This window comes from Plutella xylostella, chromosome 14 (assembly GCF_932276165.1).
Source record: "Plutella xylostella chromosome 14, ilPluXylo3.1, whole genome shotgun sequence".
Lineage (NCBI taxonomy): Eukaryota > Metazoa > Arthropoda > Insecta > Lepidoptera > Plutellidae > Plutella > Plutella xylostella.
The window spans coordinates 9,922,045-9,943,887 of record NC_063994.1 but is presented as its reverse complement, the minus strand read 5'-3'; the positions used below and the strand labels follow the sequence as shown (position 1 = coordinate 9,943,887).

The following is a 21,843-nucleotide window of genomic DNA, read 5'->3' as shown; positions in this document are numbered from 1 at the left end:
ATGCACCCATTCGTAAATATAAATTCTTTAAAGGCGATTATGCATCAATCAACTCAAAATTAAATGAGACAGACTGGGAGACTGCGTTTCTTAATAAAACCACGGATGAGGCTATTAATCTATTTTACGAACGTATTTACGAGTGTATAGACCTTTATATCCCTGTTGCTATAACACATAAAAATAATAACTTTCCTGCCTGGTACTCTACTAGTTTGGTAAAAATTATTAGAGAAAAAGATAAGGCCCATAAGAAATGGAAGAAATACGGTAACCATGACGACTACCACACGTTTTCACTGCTGAGAGCTCGTTTCCACCGAGTACAGCGTGCCTGCTACAATAAAATGATATTTAATGCTCAACATTCGATACGGAACAATCCTAAAAAACTCTGGAACTTCGTTCAATCAAAAAAGGGGTCTAGTAAATATCCAACTTCACTTACATTAGGTGACACACGTCTATGCACTGGTCCGGACATAGCTGATGGTTTTAATAATTTCTTCGAGAAAATGTTTTTAGATAAACTTCCTCATTATCCCGCGCTGGATCTACCTCCGCCACAAAATGGAACAACTGATTTTATTAGTACTATCTCAATCAATGAACTGAAAGTTTTACAACTGCTCAGTGACTTGGACACTAATAAAGGTTCTGGCTGTGATAATGTGGCTCCCTTTTTTATAGTTAAATGTGCTAAGTCAATATCTAAACCACTAACTTTAATATTTAATATGTCTATAAATGAAGGTGTCTTCCCTACTATTTGGAAAAAAGCTAGAATCGTACCAGTGCACAAGAAGGGGTTAAAAAGCAAGGTTGAAAACTATAGACCAGTATCTATACTTAATATTTTTAGCAAGATCTTTGAAAGAATCGTTTATGACGCCATATACAGTGTAATAGCAAACGCGGTACCTGTTGAGCAACATGGCTTCTTAAAAGGTCGCTCCACTATCACTAATCTCAGCATATTTTCTAACTATATTATAAGTAATATGGAAAAAGGTCGTCAGGTTGACGTGGTCTACACGGATTTTGAGAAGGCGTTTGATCGTGTGGACCACGTCATCCTGATTCAAAAACTTGAAAAGCTAGGTATCAGTGGTAACCTTCTCCGTTGGACGGAATCTTATCTCTCCAATCGCTCTCAGATGGTAGTTGTTGGTGGCTACAAATCGAATTACGTCACTATTCCGTCGGGCGTGCCACAGGGATCTCTTTTAGGGCCTCTCCTGTACAATTCTTACCTCTATGACGTTTATACATGTATTAAACACTCTCGGTTTTTGATGTATGCTGATGACACGAAATTATACACAGATATTACAAACATACAAGATGCTTCAAAGCTACAAAACGACCTCTATAATTTGGAAGAATACTATCAGCGTAACCGCATAACAGTTAATGCAAAAAAGTGTAATATAATCTCCTTTGGTCGCAAAAGACAACCCATTATCTGCAATTATACTATCAATAACGTTCCTCTGGAGAGGGTTTCACTTATTCGGGATCTCGGTGTATATCTGGACACAAAATTTTCTCTTACTCAACATATTGACATGATTTGCACTAAGGCATATAAAACTTTAGGTTTCATTATGCGTACTTGCTCAGTTTTTAGCAACTCGATGTGTATTAAGACTGTGTATTTTGCTTACGTGAGAAGTATACTTGAATATGGCTGCAGTATTTGGTCTCCCAACTACATCATTCACAAGCAGCATATTGAATCAATTCAAAAGAAATTTATTTCATTTTTGTGTTACCGCACTAGACGCTCTTACCTAAACTATGAAGAAGGATGCAATGGTTTTCACCTGTTATCTCTGGAAAACAGAAGGATAATGCTTGATATGATGCTTCTGTATGACCTGATGAATTCTCGAGTGGATTGTCCGGAGCTGGTGGGCCGCGTGCTGTTCCTTGCGCCGCGCCGCCGCACGCGCCGCCCCGCGCTGCTGCACGCGCCCCCTCACCGCACCAATTACGGCCTCAATGAACCTCTTACTCGTCTAACACGGCTATACAATAAACTATTTGGCGAAATTGATCCTTTCCATCAATCAAAACCAACCTTTCGTAAAAATATAATAAGAAATTTATTGGAAACGTAACATCTCCTAATTATTTTTCGTTAAGTAGGTTCTTATGAAATTATAAACTAAATATATATTCATAAATTTTGAACTTCTTTGGGTAGAAAAAATTATAATCTATTAAAATTATATATTTATCAATGGTATTTATATAAATATATTTAGTATATTTTTTTTTTTATATATGCGTATGTAAGATGTATGTATACATATCTATGTATTATTATAATTATTTGTATAGGAAATATTAATTGTTAACATGTTGCTTCTTTTTTATTTTATTTTCTTTAAATGCGTAAAATAAAATACTGGTTTTTTTTTTTTTTTTTTTGTAAGTTTTGTAAGTTTGTAGAACTACTTAAGTAGAATATTTCTGTTTGCTCAGTACTTATCTTTTGTTTGTATAAATGGGGTAATCTATTATTGGCTATACAATTTAAAACATGTATTAGGCTTTAATTTACTGTAATATGCTGTTGATTACCTGAATAAACCAATAAATAAATAAATAAATAAATAAATAGATAGGTAGGTATTATACTTATACATAGGTTTGGGTTCGTTAAATAGAAGTGAATAGAAATGTAAACATACGCCTTATTCAGGTTGTACATAGGTTACTGTAAGACTGTTTCAAAAGTTGTGCAGTAAGTTGTGTTATGACTCAGGAGGTCATACATTCTGAACAAGTTCTGTTCTACACCTACCGCTTACTACATTATTATTATAAATTCTTTATTGCACATAAAAAAACATTGTACAAAGGCGAACTTAATGCTAGTAGCATTCTCTACCAGTTAACCTTTGGTGATGTCGAGAAAGTGGTTGGTAGTGCGATAGGCTGAGAGGAGAGAAGTTTATCTACTTAAATCAAGACACAGAGATATACTTACTTATACATAATAGCTATACAAATGATAAACATACATATATAAATATATTCCTACATTACATTATTACATCACTTTTGCAGCATCCTGTATCAGAATCCTTTCGAGAGAGAAGCGGGCGTTAACCGACTGATCTACCATCGATAAAAAATCTTTGAATTCTTGAAATAGTACCAATTATGTACCTACTCTTTACTATAAACAAACAAACAGATGGTACAGAGAGACAAGGCCACACTTTATATTGTGATGGACAGGATATAGGAGCGGTGACTATACATGTATGTATGTTACAGTACCTACACAATACTATTTACACTGTATTCATTTATTCAGGATTCAGGGCCCATTTTCTCCACCGCACGCCTTTTGAAGCGTGTGGCGAAATTCATTGGTAGCTATTGTTATTGGTTTAGGATATGCCGATTTGCATTCGGATTTAAAGGACTATAACTGATATTTCCAGTGAGGGAACCTGCATATATCTAAATTTAGCACATGAACCCACCAACCCACAGCAGCGTGGTGGCTGGCAAATGGTGCAATCTTAGGAAGTCAGTGTAGACCTTGGGGATATGCACATAGGTTCAATTTGAGAGAGCCAGGTGCAGGTACTTACACCTCCACTGAGAATAGAATACAAAACAGATACCGATCAATCTAAATGAGCCGCTCTACATATATGTAAGTAAAATCTCACTTATTATACGCATAAATACAATAGTAACGATAGCCGATGAAGCGTGCCCACACGAACCTGATTATGTTAATTAGCCGTATTACATTCGCACCATTTAGTGTGGCCTCGACCGTCCCCTGTTTCTAGTTAATTTACCGATTGCCACTGACGTTTGTTATGGTATTATATATTGTATAATGTATGTATGTTAGTACAGTCAGATTCATAGGTAAGTATAGACTTTGTTTTTTCTAATGCTTGTTTAAATGACAAAGTTTTATTAGCCTTTTTATCAGTTTAGTAAATAATTCGTTAAATGAGTTTTTTTTATGTACGTAAGTAGGTAGAGTTTCTTCATTAGTTACAGATGTTATAGAGTTTAGGTAAGTAAGTTCTATATTAGGTTCCTTACTTATTTATGTATTATTTATACGAACAGTAGGTAGTTGAAGGAATTTTCTTCAATACAACAGTTGCCACTCTAAACTTGGTACAGTTTTAAACTTTAAGCCTAACGTTGTTAACTTTAGTTCGGTCCTAACTTTACACGTCTAGAAGGCGATGTGTTATTTTCAGCAGAAGTATATAAAACTGCTTATACAGGGTAAAAAAATTGTATATTAAGGCGAAGCGAAGCTCGCGGAAACAACTAGTTATACGATAAGTTAAATATTATGCTGACTATAGTTGATAATATAAAATACTTATAACTGGCCTGGAAATATTCTACCCTTAATAAACAGGAGTTTATCAAAGGTAGAATATTTCTTTTAGTTCGCTGCCGTCGCCCGGGATGGTTCCGAGGAGGCTGGCAGCGTTCCCTCTCTGTATAGCCAGGCTGATGCGCTGACTATAGTTTAATTTAATTTTTATTTTTAATTTAAAAAAAAAAATAAGTTGGACGTCCGTATGCCTACCTATGGAGATGCCTTCCAAATCATCATATCAGTTTGGTTCCCAAATAAAATACACTAAGTATAGAAAAACAATATACCATAATTTATCTGAACAAAAGCTTTCCTAAGATTAAAACGTCTTAATACTTAATCATAATCACATTAATCAGATCTAAGCAGGCACAATGCGTGGAGATGGCTGGTTAATATTTAATACACAATAATGTCGGTAACGAAATGTTTTGACTGGTCTGTTTCTCGTTGGACCCTGAGACGGCTTTAAAAGTAATATTATGTAGCTTTCGTGATCCTGGTTTGAAAAACGCATAGATTTAATCAAAATTAAATATTTTACTCGCTATCTTTTACAGCAATATATTTAAATACGTTTAATTATTTGGTGCAGGTCACATATATTTAATAGGTACTCCTCGTTCAGGAAAGGCGATTATCGTGAAGATAACAAAATATAAATCCACGCATACATAGACCATAGTCTTCTCTTTTCGGTGTGCAAATACAAATTTCTTAGTCAATAAATTCCGCAGATCTGACTAACATAATTAAATCAGTTACAGCTACCGTACTACCGAAGCTTCCGTACCGTACTGCTGAAGCGTCCGTAGTCGAGCGGGCCTCAGTGATCGTAACTGATCGCTGAGGTTAAGCAACAACTGACACGGTCAGCCATTGGATGGGTGACCAATTTCAAGCGGTGCTTTTCTGGACGCTTCCGTGCTTCGGACGGCACGTTAAGCCGTGGGTCCCGGTTGCTGCTTCGGCAGCAGTCGTTAAGCCTAGTGTTCAGTTATCAAGTAGTATTTACGTATTTACATAGATGTCACTATCCCGCAAACTACATCGCGGTATTAAGTTATCTTTCATGTCAATAACCTTTCTAATACACCAATAAACATTGCTTCTACTACCAGCGATCCGAACATAAGGCTACCAAGCCTTTTCATGGTCCTTCGAGCCGGATCCAGGTGGATGTGGTCACTGACCACACCACCCTAGTAGTAGCCACTTTTTGATCAGGCGCTAGAAATCAGAGACGCATCGTCTCTGAAGGCGTCAACCGGGCGATCCGAGGATCGTTCCGGTAGGGATGGCTGCATCAGCAGTCGAGCTCCGGTGTGCCCAGTGATGGGTGCTAGCAGTGGCGCCGCGAGCTGCGCCACCGCGCCTATCACTTAGCGGCACCAGGACATATCAAGGCGCGCTTCGGGTCAACTTAACCGGAGTCAGCGGCCCCAGCAACAGCGGTCCAGTGCACCCGGTGACAGGATGCCAGCGGTGACACTCACGAGCGGAGCGTCATCGTGCCTATCGCCTGCCACTTGAGCGGTGCCAGAGACAGTCCAGTGCACCCGGTGACCGGATGCCAGCGGTGACACTCACGAGCGGAGCGTCATCGTGTCTATCGCCGGCCACTTCAGCGGTGCCAGAGACAAAGCAGACATCAGCAGCGGTCCAGTGCCCCCGGTGACAGGATGCCAGCGGCGACACTCACGAGCGGAGTGTCGTCGTGCCTATCGCCTGCCACTTCAGCGGTGCCAGTGACAACAGCAACAGCGAAGACGGAAGATCCCATCAAAATTACATTGTAAATTAGCACTTATCAAAATTATATTGTAAAAATTAATGTAAATAACTGTATATATACCAGCCACATCTTATAGCACACAGGATGCATGTAGGTCCTTATCAGCTTGTTATCAAGTCCATGCATCTTGTGGAGTTACCCCCTTGACCTCATGGTGAGGGTGGTAATAAAGAACGTACGTTCTTGGTGGGCGGTATGTTCAGTTATCAAGTAGTATTTACGTATTTACATAGATGTCACTATCCCGCAAACTACATCGCGGTATTAAGTTATCTTTCATGTCAATAACCTTTCTAATACACCAATAAACATTGCTTCTACTACCAGCGATCCGAACATAAGGCTACCAAGCCTTTTCACCTAGTCAGAGGCCTTCGGGCGGCTTGAAAACATCTGACAGTCGGGTTGCCCACTTACCCGACAACTCTCTCAGCACAAGCTTGCTTGTGTTGGGGTCCACCAACCCGCACTTGGCCAGCGTGGTGGACTAGGCCTAAACCCTTCCTTCACTGGAAGGAGACCCGTGCCCCAGCAGTGGGGACGTAATGGGTCGTGATGATACCGTACTACCGATACCGCCGATATGGATTGTTAATTGGTAATTCAAAATCAATTTAATTCAAATTCAATTTATTTGCATAGACACAGTTTAGTTACAATGGTCTTATATGTAAGTTAGAACATGCCGTGCTTTGCCATGAGGCGTACACAATAGAGAAAAGGCGTCGTAATGTTCGGTGGTGGGTCCACCTCATCCGTCCAAACTGAGAGCCCACCATTGCGACACCCAGTGAGTGAGCGAGCGAGTCTCCACATTGTTGCAACTCCATGCGCCCGCGCAGATGCGCCGATAGCGCTGACGAAACAACAGCGGCGGCCATCTTGTTTCTCATGTCGCTGGGGTTCAATACCGGCGCCGGGATTCAACGATTTTGAGGCAATATTTTGAAAGAAAGAAAGAAAATTCGTTGATTTCAAAGACACACAGAAACAACACATACATCTACAGGAACAACACCTAAATAAAAAATGAGCATGAATATTGCTTCTCGGTGCCGAAATGGGTTTTGCGATTTGGAATTATAAGTTATGTCCAGTATTTTTGTGTTAGGAAGTGATCATGATAATGAGCACGATTGCAGTCTCCTCGAGTGACGTATCATTTCTGGTTCCACCACCCAGACATCAGCAAATTAACAATCAATAAGCAGCGTCGCCACTGCTCGCTTGTCAAACATCCGAAAGATTCATAAGTTACGTCAGATTTGACGAACGAGCGCTGCAGGATGGTTAATGTTCGGTGGTGGTTACCCTACTAAGCTAGCCACAATGCCTTATCGTCTTTTAGAAATTCGGGCCGAATATGACCGGGTCGAATGCGGAATGGGGCGAATGTGGCTGGACCCTGAATTTCGCTCGTCAGTCGGTCTCCAAGCCTGGTAAACCACAATGTTGGGTAAACGAGATCCGGTCTGAGCACTTTATTGTTGTGGAGGAAACCGTTGAGGCTATTTTTAGATTTCTTGTTTGGAGGTCATCGGTAACTATGGGGGGAAATTATTGGGCCCACTCTATTTATTATGATGGTTGTTTTAAAGTTACGGAAAATATCGTCAGAGCACCGATGTGAGAGCACACACAGATTTTTTTTTTTACAGTGTTTTGCAAAAGTGGTAGGTATATTGAAAGGATGTGACACAGAGGATCATTCGATTGACGCTGAAAAACTTTTGTTCTACGACTTTACAAAATCAGCTTGACCTGTTCCTAGTCTCCCCGTTTTGGCTTAATATTCGAGATTTTTCAGCACCATGTAGATTGTAAATATTTAGCATACATAACATAGCACTGAAACTCTGATAAAAATGTACAGCAGCAATCGTGAAATGCACTGGTTCCACTTTCATTTCAAAACAAAAGGCCATGTTGCAAGCAAACTCCGAATCCGTACTAATCCCAAATAAGAAATAGTTCCAGACAATTGGCGAACCGCCAGACTTTCACTTCGCGAGCCGATTGCAGGAACAACCTGGACTCACATAAATACTTAGGGTTACCACAAGAACCTAGTGGTCATTTTATAAGAAAACATAATAATACTTACTTATGTCTTGGTTTTGTCCATCATCAACACAACATCAATGGGATTTAAAAGAATTTTATATTATCATTCTGAAAAACTATTTTTTACATGCATGATACATGTACGAAAAATATTACTCCCTGAATATTGTGCTAAGAATATAAGCATTTATAATAACTTATTCCAAAAAGTGGTAACCCTACGAGACCGCTCTAGTAAAACGAGAAATAGGGATGTCCCTATTGCACACTATTTTGGTTTATAGCCGTATCGTGGTTTATTTACGTGATGTAGGAGCATCCATGTCTCACCGTATTTAGAGACATTCTACTTAATAATAACTAAATGAAAAAAATATAAAACTTATACTTATTATACTTATACCTACTTATGTCAATACAAATAAAGACGATTACAAATAATATACATATTATGAACATTACGTTAAATTACGTATCTGAGTCCCGCAATGGTAATTTGGCCCTAATACCTCTAGCCCTAAAAAAATTAAAAGTAAAAGTTACACTTTTTGGGTTTTGGTCACTTGTTTCTGTTGCAAAGTTAGCTTGGTCGGATTCTATCAATATCGTATCGCGAACGTGTGTGTTACAGATTAAGGGTATTACATCAGCGCGATAACGGCAAATCAAAGTACATTCATTTATCCGATAAAAGTTGCGATGTAAACAAACATAAGCTTAGTCGTAGCTACATAGGTACTTACCTACTTCTAGTACACACAACACAGCACAACGTAGTAAATACAAGAATACCTACACTAAACGTTTAAATTTTGAATAAGTTTTTGTTTCTTTATTTATAAGTCTTAATGTGTGTGTTTTATCTTAAGTTTTAACAGCAATGAAATTATATATTTAACAAAAACACTTTCATAATTAATTAATTAACACGCACTCACGCCTTGTACTAATGTACTCCCTTGCGGGGTAGGCAGAGGTGCATTGCTGCACCCACTTTTCGCGAGAGTGTTATGTTAGTCCCAATGTAATAGGGGGCGGGCCTATTGCCATTTTACGGGCACGTCCAAGACCCGAGAACAAATATCTGTGTTTTAACAAATATCTGCCCCAGCCGGGAATCGAACCCGGGACCATCGGCTCAGTAGTCAGGGTCACTATCACTAACCACTACGCCATTCGGTCGTCTTGTCGAAAAACACTTTCATGTTTAACTTAAAATAGAGAGATAGAGACTTAAGTGTCTCGTACCTCATGCCATAAACAGCTTTAAATGGGACTTAAAGAGAGAAGAACAAGAACAGAGAACAAAACCAAAAGCGACTCAGAAGAGACATTTGTACCTAAGTCCCACGTGTGAAGTTTACGTTCTCAGTTCCAAAGGAAACGTGGAGAGAAGCTTAGAACGAAATAGAAACACGAAGATATAAAAATGGGGACGAACCAACACACGTCTTTGCGCCTTGGCTCGTTTCAAAGATTCAAAACTAAGAAGGTACGAGTATGTAGCGTTTATGTTTTACTTCCTGACCTAAAATAAGGAGGTAAATGCTTACCTTTGCTATGTATATTAGACATAAGTACAATAAATATTTTTCACATACAGTGTTGTTGTGTCTCTATCCGTAAAAAAGTATTAAAAATCGTCTCCAATTTCGTTTCTTACTGATTTTTTATTGTTTATAGGCAGACATAACTAAGTTGGGGTTAATAGGAAAAATATATATAAACGAAAACCCTGTTACCTACTCAAATTAGCTACCTGCCTAAAATTACTAATTAGGTAAGTAAGTAATACCTACTTACACAAGTGTAAACCACAAAAAAATAGCATTTGGTGGAATTAACATAATAATCTCATTATTATTGTATTTGCCTTTACAATTCCTAATTGAATTTACCGCAATCCTATTAACAATGCCAGATTTAACTATTCCAAGCTGAGTATTTAGGTACTACCGATGTACCGATACCAAATTCATGTAAATGTTTAATAATTTTAATGGTTTTGAAACAATGTTTGTATTACAAAGTAGGTAATATCGATTAGATTTTTTTACTTGGTAGGCACCTGAGTAATTTAGTCAAAAACTTTGCTAATTCGCCCTATCTAAATATCCAAAGACAATCGAAACTCTTTCGTCAGAGTTTTAAATGAAACAAGGAGTTCTGCCGAATTAAAACCTTCATGGTGTCTTGCTTTTTAAGGAAATGGCGGTTTCCAAACAAACCTGCAACTGTTATGGGTATTTTAACAAAGTTAATAACAGCGTTTTTGAATTGCAACATAGATCATCGTACCAAATTATATTATGTAGGTACATTTTATAAATATAATATGATAGAATTAAAAGTGAAAAATACAAAATACCAACTAACCTATAAATAAATATCCTTCTGTACATTCTGTACAAGTAATCTCTACCTTTAGAGAGAAGAGATAGTTTTAACCTATATATGTATAGGTTAACAAGTATTATACGTATATTTTACGCAGAGAATGACAAGTACAAAATAAATATTTATACACATATTTAGGTCAGTGCTTGATTGAATATGAGAGTAGAGTAGAGAGAGTAAATAAATAAACAAATGTCGAAAACTGACAACAGTCCAAACATTTATACTCTTCATTTATGCCTCGTTTGATGTTCAAAGTATTGCTTGTTCGTCGTAAATCATAGAGAAAACTGGTGGTACACCCACAGAGCTCAAATATTTCAAAACATTTACCTCCTAACCTAATACTAACGAACGGTGTTATCAGTTTCAGGTGTCTGTGCATCTGTGTATGTGTATCAGTCGGTGGTAGTGTAGCTCCCAAACGACTGAATAATTATTTTCATGTTTCGTGAAAATCGGTTCTGCCGTTCAAAAGTATTGCGACTTTTGTGTTTTGTTTTGCGACGAGATGTCGTGAAATGCGCACGTTTAATTTAATTAAAAAAATAAAAATGAGATCCCTGTATCCTGTGACCTATCTGGTCTACCTAGAGGTGGAAACTTTTGTAACATAATTTACTTTTTCATTGTTACGTAGATAATAAATTAATTAAGTTTTCCTAATACTGTAAAATCTGGCCACCGACAGAGAAGGATGGAAGCGCCTGGTGTCTGTCAGCCTCAGACTCCTCGGAGGAGTAGCGGAAACAAGAAGAATACTGTAAATTTAATAAAAATAAATAAATAGAGTGGCTCGCGTAGCAGCGTTCCGATACTTAGTTTTATGTCATACTAGCTGTTCCCGCGAGCTTCGCTTCGCCTTTAAAAGTTTTCCCGTGGGAATTCCGGGATAAAAAGTAGCCTATGTTCTTCCTCAGGGTCTAGACCATATGTATACCAAATTTCATTCAAATCTGTTCAATAGTTTTGGCGTGAAAGAGTAACAGACAGACAGACAGACACAGTTACTTTCGCATTTATAATATTAGTTAGGATTAGGATAGAGTGACCCCCGATGCGTAAGTTTCTACTGTTTTTGCGCGGCCACTCGACACTGGACGGATCATTAGCAGCCGCTGGCGTGACGGAAATCAATGGTTCTTAACGTCGTTAATTGCCTTTTAAATAGACATTATGTACATTGACATTAAATGGCTGTAGTTAAGTAAAAAAATTGAGTTTAGGTTTGTTTGATCGTATAGAAAACGATAGTGACTGACACTGACAGTAGTGTGTATGGCACAAAAAGCAGCATATTTTTTGTACCGTATACAATACCAATCATTGTTATATTATTCGGATCCCTATCAAATAATCAAGTTCTTCAATTCACAATAAAAACATTTAATTATACCTACTAAGAAAACGGGCCAAGAAAAACGTCTATTTTGGGATATTCCATTGGAAACCTAACAAGATTTCCAAAGCCCTCCAAATCTGTTTCCCTATAGCACGCACCGCGTAGCGAGAATATTGGAAGGTAAACCCTTTCAGCGGTTTACCCGACTCCGCGGAAAATGTGAGGTTATTGTTACGGTTCTTAGCTACGGGTGGAATAAATCGAGGCATGTTGTATTGACATACCTACTTCAAATTGAAGCATAGTATGCTTAGTATTCGTATTACGAAACAGATAACAAACGTTACAAAATTTTCAAAATACAACAAAAATATCTGTTCTACATCTACAATGTTACACAAAATATGCATGCGCAACATGTATTATTTAAAGAGTAACATTAAACATGAAATATGTTCTATGCTATTAGGTAGATACTAATTCATATATATTGATAAGTTGTATTTTGGTATTTTGATGGGAAGGCATACTTAATCCTAAAAAGCTACCACTTCTATCTATTCTATTATCACATCAGTTTGAATACGAATCTCGAGCATCTTGTAACCTTTCATTAATTTAGTATTATACTAACCGAGTCAGCTTCTCACGGGCGTTAATTTTGGACTTTCTTACTGTTGACCTTGACAAATGTACACACGATTCCACTATTCAAGATTGCTGAACCAAAGCCTATGTTTGATGCGTCAATCAGGGCTGTGGTTATTTGTAGACGGTGAATATTAGTAGATATTAAATAGTAATGGTTGAAGTACAAACTTATTTATTTATTTAGGAAAGTCGCTGAAAAAGTACAGTCCCGGTAGCTTTCTTGAGGAACATTAACTTTCAACGAATGCTTTTTGCCCTTGATTAATTATTATCAGTGTGTAAATTGACAAAATATTATTTCTCAGGTCCCCCATTTTTGCTCTCTAAATCATCGCACACAATCTACCTTATTTTTTATTTATTACTAGCTGTTCACGCGCGCTTCTATTCGCCTTAAAAAGTTTTCCCGTAGGAATTCCGGGATAAAAAGTAGCCTATGTTCTTTCCCAGGGTCTAGACCGCATGTATACCAAATTTAATTCAAATCCGTTCAGTAGTTTTGGCGTGAAAGAGTAACAGACAGACAGACAGACAGACACAGTTACTTTCGCATTTATAATATTAATAATGCCGAGTTGCAGAAAGGGACTTTAAGCTAATGTCGACATTAAATCTATGTCTGTCTCTTTCTGTCCGTATACTGTCAAAGCAAGGCAACAATACATTTAATGCCGACATTAACTTAAAGATCCTTTCTGCAACTCAGTGTAAGTTAGGATTAATTAGGATGGTTCATTCACAGATAATAAATCTTGTGTTTTTCATACAATGTTTCACTTACGATGAGTAAAGCCAAACAACAAAGGCCAAAATCGGCGTTGTAAAATCAGTTTTTAGATGGTAAAGTTTAGTGGAACAGTCCCGGGGCATTCAAGCATGAACTATATAGAGAGTCAAGGCGGCGGCGGCGGCGGCGGTCGTTGGCTCTGCTTCATTTTACACGGGTTTTATTGTGTTTAATAAGTTCTTTGACTTATTCGTGATAACCTAATTAGACCACTTCAGGTATATACTATTTTATCAGCAGCCCAGCAGCCCAGATGAAAAAAGGGAACAAGCGCTACAGAATCTACAGATTCTGAAGATGTGGCCTTTCCTTTTGCATCCAAATTGATTCTCCCGGTCGTTATTCTTGTTGGATTATACTGTTTATTAACGTTTTTTTTTTCAATAAAGCTTTGGAAGTATTCTGAAAAACAAAACAAAAGCGTCAAGCTCGAGTTATATTTACACAAAAACCCTCCTTTTTGCTTCTCTGTCGGATAAAACGGTATATTTTCATTAGCGCAGGCGTTCAGTAACATCATTTTACTTAATCAAGTGTGTGGAGGGTGTCTACTGTCTATTCCTGGCAGGAATGCATGTCTGTCGGGACGCGACTTAGACTAACAATATACGAACACGATGGAGTGTCACATACAAAGACAAAGCACAATACTGTCGGTTTATTTTGTTTACCGTCAAAGCTTTTTAAGTTCAACCTAATCACAACTATTGTACCAATGAATAAAGTCCCAAATCTTCTAACCGAACTAATTCAAAATAAGAGCTCAGTGGTACAAGTAGTGTGTTATTTGTCGAGAGGTTTCCTTTGCACTGACACTGCATCTTGTTTGTATATCGTTAATCTAAGGCACGCGATCCTTATGACTTATTTATAACTGCGATATACTGGTTTATCATTCTTAGGTACTGATGGTAGATATAGTATAGTGGGTGTCTGTGTGTAGGCTGGAACCTGTTACTACGACGAAGCAAAAAGGGCGGCTTTGCGTTTGACTGGTATTCTTTTTCGTATGGACTGATAAATACTTAACTTTTTAAAAACAAACTCGACAATTTGATCATGAGATCCTTTGGCAATGATAGAAAGTGAACGAGGTGCCCCTGAAGGTAAAAGAGTAACAAAGAATACTGAATAACTACATGCAAGATTATGACATGAATATCATAATTTCTCTTCTCAAAATAAAAGTTTCTCATCGATTTGTACCAGAGGCGCTACAGACAAATATGACACATTGAACCCTCAGATACTACCATCAAACTCACAACAACCCCATTTTTCGTCAGTGGGTTAACAACGTGTCATATAAATTGCAAAAGTGAGCGTGTCGACATGGAAGCAAGGCAGACACATCGGATGTATGAATCGATTTCATGATTTAATTTCCTTTCAGTAATAAACATGAGAGCGGGAGAGGTACCGAAATGGGCACAAATCAATGCGATGAGATTTGAAAGTTTATTGGAACGAAAAAAGTAAAAATACCTACATACATTAATTTATTAAAGTAGAATATATACTATGTGTATAATAAAATCATTAGTGGTAGTAATATAAATTCATTGTAGATAAAAAACACTTAAGTTAAAATTCAAAATGACAAATAAAACATAATACAATGTAGGCGGCCTTATTGCTAAAAGGGATCTCTTCCAGTCAACCTTACGTACCTATACATGTATGTACACATGAAAAAAAAGAGCCTTTCTTATTTTTATTACGGTGGCTATAAGTTCACCATCACACGGGTAACATTACTACTGAGCCCGTATCCTCAAATCCTGTAATCAATGCCATTGTAATATTTTACAAGGGACTTACAGATTGTTATGGATTTGGGCGCGGCAAAGGTATTTTCGATCTCAGTCTGAAGCCGAATAGGACTTTGTCACATTAAACTGAGTAGTATTTTGTTTCAGATGTTTTTGGAAAACTAGATTTTTTGTATAACTTTTTGTCCGGTAAGTTCCATTAAATGCTTTGAAAACATGTAATTGAATAAATTGTCTAGGAAGAGAAACATGCAAAGTCCAATAGTTAGAGGTAAATTTACGCTGACTATAAAGTTTAATTCACAAGGTAAGTGTAACTTCTAATAAACTTTGATTAGAACCACGGAACATCCCTAATCCTATGTTAATTAAAAGTATACCACCTTAATGTAAACAAATAAAGCTTGACATCGACTGACATAAATAACACGACCTTTACGGGGCCGAGACGAGACGGTGTGAAAATGGCATAAAACTACACGGACCGTGAAACTACGTACGACGTCGCACGTTACATGAAGGGGCTTTACTAGATATACATAAAAACGAAAGAATAAGAGCCATGCAATCGCACGGTAAAAATTACATCTTGATAGTTCTGATCTGACTGAAGTTGACATCGAATACACTTTTGTACCTAGACAAATGAAAAAGAAAACTATCAATTTGTTTGGACTTAGGTCAGAACGAGTGGGTCGTGGATTATTACAAAATACAAATACAATACAGAAACGTTTATTCATTTGCCAAAAAGTTTTTCAGTAAACTAAGGTTGACCCCTTCTTACATATTATTTTTATTATTATTATAATTTTATGAAAATCTGTAAGTATATAAATAAAGTAGGTATTTTAACTTTTAATTTAACATGGCCACTTTATTTTATAACATATTTGCTGGCTTTAGCTTAAAGTAAACCTACGGGTATATTTTAGCCTGGAGCGCAAAATGCCGGACTAAATTTGCTCTAGAATGAATTGATTGCGAATGAATATGTATGGAGCAGCGAGAGCCTTTTAACCTGTATCCTGGAGTTTATTCATTAACCCTAATTGTATTTTAAATCAAAGCTGACTGAAGTGAGTGATTTATTTTTAATTATCGCACCTACAAAACTAAACACCTACTGTACATTATGTTGACCTCATCCTGGCTACGTTTACTTAGGTATATTAAAATATATAAGATCTTGGTAAGACGATTTAAAATCCAAGCCCAAGGCCCAAATATGCCTAAAATAATAAAAAATCGAATCGAAGTTACTCTAGATTTCCAAAAACGTAGTTTCGGAGCGTTGCCACTGCGACTCTATCTCATTCTTAACTCTTAAAATTTGCGGTTTTAATCGTTTGTTTCAATTTTAAGTCAAGCAAGCTAGAGTAGTCTGATGGATCGTATCAGAAATGAGGTTATCCGTCAGAGGACTAAGGTTACCGACATCGCTGTCAAAATATGCAAGCTGAAGTGGCAGTGGGCTGGTCATATCGATAACCGTCGGGGAGACGACGAGTTCTCGAGTGGAGACCACGAACAGGCAAACGCAGCGTGGGACGCCCACCTGCCTGCTGGACTGACGAACTTAGGCGGGTAGCCGGTAGTGGTTGGATGAGGAAGGCCGAGGACCGAGTGTTGTGGCGCTCCTTGGGTGAGGCCTATGTCCAGCAGTGGATGATTATTGGCTGATAATGAAGCTAGAGTAACGCATAAAAAATCCGGTGAACCGCCTATAAATTCGTAAAAACATTTATATTATTTCTTTACAAATATTAATTCAGAAGTATTTTGTATACTGTAGGTATATTTTGGTACTCATTTAAAAACGGAAGAATTAAATAGTCGTTGTTAGCGTTCCAGTAAACGACCTGTTTATTCCAAGTGTTTCCATTTCTACCCTCATTGTCTTCTTTTCAAGCACAACTTGTCTTCAGGGCCTGTTTGACTTGCTAATGGGAGAATGTTTTATATTTTTACTTTTTTTACTGCTATTTCGGTACAGCTACGGAAAAGTCTGTAAGTTTGTGAAGCTTTTTTTACAGAGACTTATTTATAAGAGTTTTGTTGATTTTTCATATTTTTGCCATGGTATAGGTAAAGAATATATAAGTTTTATTCAAGTATGTTTGTTTGAACGATTATCTGCACCTGGCTCTCTCGAGTGGAACCTTTGTGCATATCCCCAAGGTCTAAACTGCCTTCCTAAGCTTGAACCATTTCCCACCACACTGGTCCACTGCGGGTTGGTGGGTTCACATATCTAGATGTGCTAAATCTAAATATGTAGGTTTCCTCACGATGTTTTCCGTCACCGTAAGAGCGATGGTATACATTGAACTTAAGTTAAAAGAACTCATTGGTACGTATGTCAGCGCCGGGATTCGAACCCGCATCTCTGGCGTGAGAAGCGGGCGCTTACCCGACTGAGAAACCACCGCACGATTATCTTGTATGGATATGATGGAAATTAGAATTCTTCAAGTCCATATAAAAAAAATATTATGTATAAATATGGTATAAATCTATCCTCTGAGTTTTTTTTCTAGTATTTAATGATCCTAATGTTGTATTTCCTTGTTTTCAGGTCATCGAGGTCATTGCCATGGCAACGGAAATGAAAACATACTGAAACACCCAGGTGAGTCCTGGTACCTACTATGTACCATTGTACCTACTTGTTTACTTATACATATACCGAATTATGCGGTGAAATTAAGTTCCAACAGAATAATCAAATCTAGCAACTAGTGCATTTATCGTTCAAAATATAATATAATCTCAACAGCCTTATTATAAAATGTAGAATAAAAGATAATACTGGTTTAGAACCGGTTATAGTTTTTCATATACGTAAATCAGTAGTTAGCGGATCAATTTTTAGTCTTGTTTTATATTTTAAGAGCTGTTAGCGTCAAGTGTCAATTACGTACTCTACATGGCCGGGAAGCGCCTAGGTCCACCTATGACCTAGGTGCCAACGCAATGACCTAACCTAGATTCAGTAAAGGTCATATGTGAAGGCTCCAGTTAAACGTCAATTTAAATCGAGAGATTATGCTTTTATTACCTACATAAATACGTTACTATGTTTTACTTATTTTCAAAACTGTTCTTTGATTAAATTTTTAGTACATTTTAATTTAATAAAAATCAGTTAGTTTCAAGAGATACCATCGAATTATCATATGCAAATGACAAAATTAGAACAGTTATGCTAACTCTACATATTATTATTATGCTAAGTGGGTAGTCGTGAAAATTTAAACCGAAGACATCAATCAAAATTTCTAGAACAAGAGAAACTCTATAATCTTTATTTGGAGGACCTAGTGGAAGTTTTCTTTTACATTTCGAGCCTAGCGGTGAGATAGTGTATAGTTATTATTGTGTGACTGAGGTACAAATTCGCGTTTACTCGCCACTACTCGAACGGTGAAAAACTCACACTCCGCTCGCAGACTGTATTTAATATGAGTTCTCATTATGAATAATTCAATATTCAGCATTGCTGTTAACACGTATGTGAATTATGATGGATTAATTCTTATAAACTGTTTTAAATACACTGGGCTGCAAAAATAACTATCACACTTTTAAATACTTGCACGTTTTAAAATTATGCTGCTGAATAAATACTTAGGTATTATTGTAGGTAGAAGGCGTCTGGGGTTCAGAGCTTCTCTTCTATACTACTGTGTACATGTACAATGGGCGTTCAATTATATATTTTTTTAAACCGAAAAACATAAATGTAGGAATAAGGAGTATATTATCATAATCAAAGCGGCTGAATTATTTCCATAAACATTCTCCATGTTACACAAAAACAAATTTAGCTCCACGCAAAATAACCAGACCCGGGCACGTTTTTAAACCAGATCTAAAAGTTCAAAATACCCGCTGAGTGAAAACTCGTGTTTCGTCCCAAGTTATGGCAGGTGTCAGTGGGATTCCGACTGTTTCAGCTGAAACTGAAAGTCTTAATTGCCGTGGCAGGAGAACCATTATACTCATTGTTTTTTTAGCTATCGCGATCACTTTGAATTGCGATTTTTGATCACACTAAGGGCCACTTGCTCAAACATATATTAAGTAAATCTAGATTTAGTGCCAAATCTCGATTTAAGAAACGTCAATCTATGTAAATATATGGCTTAAATTGAGATTTAACACTAAGGGTCCCTTGCACCAACAATTTAAATCTAGATTTAGTGTCAAATGTCGATTTAAGAAACGTCAGTCCATATAAAATTTGACACTAAATCTAGATTTAATATGTCGGTGCAAGTGGTCCTTAATATAGATTTAATATGTTTGTGCAACTCGCCGTATATGGGCTTTCTCGAATGAAGTGTCATACGACGGATAACTTTAGTATCGTCTTGAACTCTTGATGTGCGCGTCCTGCGCCCGTGCTAGGCCAGCTGGGCAGTCAGCGACTGACGTTAGCGTCAATTCACACGTACCACAACCACACCACGTCGCAGCGACAAAATGTGGTCAAGCTGTGGTTACGTGTGAAGCGGCTTTTTGCAGTTGCGTTGTTGCAGCGACAAAATGTCGATGTGGTTGTGTTGTCGCTGTCTTTGCGATGTGGTACCCACGTGCAGTTAATACGGAGAACAGGTTGCCGCGGTGCCGCCGCCGCGTGGCGGCGTTGCCGTTGCGATGTGGTTGCGTTGTGGTTGCGATGTGGTTGCGATGTGGTCGTATTACAAAGGTGGTCGATGACAACGGCAAAATGTGGCACGTGTGAATTGGATTATTCATTGTCAATACAAAATATACGCCCGACCACACCGCGTGGTTGTGGTGTGGTTGTGGCTGTGGTGTGGTTGTGGTACGTCTGAATTGACTGTGGCCAAATTTCACCACTTGTCAATAGGTGACAAAGCCTTGTCTAGTGCTAGTTTTTGTCACCAATAAGATAAGAAAAAAAACGGACCGATGAAAATTACAACCGTTAGATTCAAAGCGATTACGATAGACGTTTAGAACTAAAGTTCTTTGGTTAAAGTTAGAACTGGTAATTATCTTGTAATTTAATCATTGATGTTAAAACTTTAAGCTGTCGTTACAGTGCTTTGATGAAGGTTGGTAAATTAAACAGCTATTTAGTGGTAAAATTAAACCAGGTGGAATTATATCGTTACTTGGAAATCATGATTTGAATATTTATGCTATACGTTTATCACTCTAAGGTGTACCTAACCTACCCGTTAGTGAAATTTATATGACACAAATACAGTCAGTAAAAGCTAACTTTGCTACAAAAAAATGCCAACACCAAAAAACGTTTCTTATCGCAACAATAAAATTATTCTTCATACTTAAATGTAAGTATAATCAACGAGAACAGCTAGATTAGAGAAATACTTATTAAATCATGTTTAGGTACGTAATTACAGGACTTAAGACTTAATCATATTCAGGAATCCAAGTTTACTAATATCAGTGGTAATATAAAATATTTAGCTTTAAAACTTTCAGGGAGTGAACTTGCTCGACAAACCACGGTAACATAAAATCCTCAACCTTTACCAAGAAATATGATAGGTGTCGCTTTCACACATTTATCACGGGGCGGGGGTAATAAGTTTCAGAAGCGTCATGTTATAAATAAATGTAGCTAAAAGAGTAAAATGGCTTAGTATAATTTATTTTCCACACAGGACGAGTCACATAGTAGATTATACCTCAATGCCTTTGCATGACTTCAGACTCCGATATAATGGCTGGTACTAGTTATTATATGTGTGAGGTTCAAATTAGTGTATAAAATACTCCCTTATAGCTTATAGGTAGGTAGGTAATGAGTTTGATACAGTCATATAAGGAATTGCTTCCCTAAAAAAACATTACCCTCCTCCTTCGGCAGTCGTGTAACTAAGAAAGTGCGATATAAGAGAAATGAAAAAAGGAACGGTCGCACTGTAAACCGACGCTGAAATCCTTTGACCCTGAAACGACAGCTCAGCGATATTGCGACCGTGGTACAGGGACGAAGCGTGTTTACCCTCACAAGGTCAAGGACGAAACGACCAATCGATAGGGATGCTGCGAAAGAGCGGGACAGAGCTACACACACACCTCGGGAGGGAAAGAGAGCATTCACCGTACTACTAGGGTTGTAGTTTTATAGCTCGTGGGAATTTTATTTTTTGTTTCTATGCGAGATTGCGTGGTAAATGGGTGGTAATAACGTTTTGTATGATTATTATGTACCTTAGAGTTGCTATATTTCATAAATGTGTATTGAACAGATATAAAGTCATATTATTTTTACAACCTATGTACATGCTGTCAAATCTCTTTTAGTTAATTTTACATGCTCGTATGTAATAAATAAACTGTTAAATAAGATAGCCTTTAGCAAAACTTGAATTTCATGTAGGTTGGCTGGCAGAAAATGCTTTTAGCACTAAGTCCAAGTCACTCCTGTCATAATCATAAAGGGGAGTTTAGACACAACTCATTTGAAATTGGCACCCTCACGTCATGTTGCACAAATGATGAAACTTAACTTACTTAACAATTACCAAGAGGTTTATTAGTTATTACCAAGCTGAATTTACGACAAGGTCCATTTTCTTTCCCCCGTGGGAACCGGGTCATATGCGAGGCCAAATTTTGAGACTCTTGATGGCCTTAGCTTATGTA

At 37.5% G+C, this 21,843-nt stretch overlaps 1 protein-coding gene and 1 long non-coding RNA gene across 2 annotated transcripts in view; one reads left to right on the top strand and one right to left on the bottom strand.

Moving 5' to 3' along the window:
- LOC105391923 overlaps positions 1-21,843 on the top strand; it is a 129,267-nt gene that overhangs the window by 60,990 nt on the left and 46,434 nt on the right. The window contains exon 2 of the mRNA XM_038120466.2: positions 17,768-17,821. The gene's annotated coding sequence lies outside the window, so the exon portion shown is untranslated. The remainder of the gene's footprint in view (positions 1-17,767; positions 17,822-21,843) is intronic.
- LOC125489420 lies at positions 1,064-19,932 on the bottom strand. Its single transcript, XR_007266978.1, has 3 exons — positions 19,788-19,932; positions 12,061-12,062; positions 1,064-1,076 (listed from the first exon to the last, which is right to left on the bottom strand). It is a non-coding gene; the product is annotated as an uncharacterized LOC125489420 (long non-coding RNA).